Source organism: Protobothrops mucrosquamatus, unplaced genomic scaffold, assembly GCF_001527695.2.
Source record: "Protobothrops mucrosquamatus isolate PMUCROS unplaced genomic scaffold, P.Mucros_1.0 scaffold654, whole genome shotgun sequence".
NCBI lineage: Eukaryota > Metazoa > Chordata > Lepidosauria > Squamata > Viperidae > Protobothrops > Protobothrops mucrosquamatus.
In genome coordinates, this window is record NW_015386943.1 from 106577 (window position 1) to 108818 (window position 2242).

The following is a 2242-nucleotide window of genomic DNA, read 5'->3' on the forward strand; positions in this document are numbered from 1 at the left end:
CCTTGGTTGAGGTCAAGGTCAAGTTGACACTTGAGCCTCCAAAAAGAGTGCAGAGAAGGGCAACAAAGAAGATAAGGGGGCTGGAGCCCAAAATATATGAAGAATGATTGAAGGAATTGGGTATGTTTAGTTTAATGAAAAGAAGGATAAGGGATGACATGATAGCAGTGTTCCAAAATCTAAGGGACTGCCACAAAGATGGGGGTCAATCTTTTTTCCAAAGTACTTGAAGGCAAGACAAGAAGCAATGGATAAAATTAATCAAGAAGAGAACCAACCTAGAACTAAGGAGAAATTTCCTGACAGTTACAACAGTTATTCAGTGAAACGGTTTGCCTCCAGAAGTTGTGGGTGCTCCAACATTGGAGGTTTTTAAAAAGAGATTGGACAACCATTTGTCTGAAATGTTATAGGGTTTTCTGCTTGAGCAGGGGGATTAGACTAGAAGACCTCCAAGGTCCCTTTCAACTGTGTTATTCTGTTATTCTAAAACCTAGAGTGCTCCCAATCAATATTAAATTGTCATTTGTTAACTTGATTCTGCAGAGGTTCCATTATCTTTTCAAACCTCCAGCAAATGTATTACCTTCTTTAATAACTCTTGAGATGTGAATTTATTGTTTGCGTACTAAGTAATATATAGGCAGCATGAGACATTTTAATTAAAATATGCTCACAGAACTAGAAAAAAATGGTATCATATAACAAATGTTTATAACCTACTTTCAGAAATTAGAGAGTTGTTGGCAATCAGGTGATGTACAAATCTAAATAATACAAATTCTTGAGACTCTTAGTTACCAACTGAAAGTCTGTGGAAGCTGCTCAATTTGTTGGGCATAAGTAGACTACCAGCATATTTTAGAGACTGCAAGACTGAAAAATCAAAAACAAAACAAAACAAAAACAAAAACAAAAAACAAAACCTGAAATAGCTTACAAATTAGTGCCAGGGAAATAAAATCAGCATGACTATATAGTTGTTGAAATGAGCTAAACTTCAGGATGATTTTATCTTTAAAGATCATAAGACTGCAAGAACAGCCCTGCTGGACTACAGATTTATTTGTTTCAGCATTCTGTTTCTATAATCATCATTCAAATGTCCCCATAAGAAGCACACAGACTGTAGTCCTTTCTGCTGTCACTTACTAGAAACTAATACCTACATACATGTTCCTTACATAATTTTCCCTTTCTTCCATGGACTGTCTTTTCACTTTTGCTCCTTCCTTCCTTCCTTCCTTCCTTCCTTCCTTCCTTCCTTCCTTCCTTCCTTCCTTCCTTCCTTCCTTCCTTCTTCCCCCACTCATCTTACTTAAGTGATTCTGGGCAATTTACAACATAATTTCCTTCTTTCCCCATCCCAAAATACATGCTACCCCGCCAATCATCCCAGGCCCAAATTACAAGATCTGATCCAATCTGAACAAATTGGGGAAATTAATGATACAAAATCGATTGTCTAACATCATTTCTACTATTTTTAGAATGCTATTGTTTTAATAAAGCTGAACTACAGCGTTTTGTTAGTTGCTGATGGGAAAGTGCATAACACAGCAATCTGAAAGTAGTCTAAAGGGGCTGATTGAAACCCAGTTGTAGGTTTTCAGAATGACACACACTGCATGTTTTGGATTGCATAGGATTAGTGTGAAGGCCAATTATGTTTAACAGGTAAGCTCTTCAAAGCCACTGCTGTATGTAGGATAATGGTTATTCTGTTCTGTCTAGGCATTATATAAACAGCTATTGGTTTCATACTCCTGATGTCTGTATTGTAGATTTTCTTGCTTCCCAGTTTTTATTGCTGTGCTTGATTCTTTACAGATACTTTAAATAAACTAGGATTACTAGACCTATACAGTATCTACACTGCAAGCACAGGGTAATTTTAGCATAGATACCAGTTATAACTCATCATCATCAGCATAAAAAAACTGCCTATCCACAGCCTATTGCAATGAATATCTCTAAACCAGGTGGAAAAATTTTGAATAGCTAGCTACCTTCAGAAAGACCTGGGACTGAAGTACAGCCAACTAACCCAGTTAGGATTGTTTAACTGTTTGCTGATAAGCATTTCTGGGGAGCATTGGGCTGTCCCAATGAAATTAGCAGTGTAGCCCCTTCTTTTTTGCTTAGTTAATTGCTTGAGTTTTTGCCTGAAGGAACTACCTTGAACTGGGGAAAAATGGACTAGATTACATGGAGAAAAGGAGATGTACAGTTTATCATATCC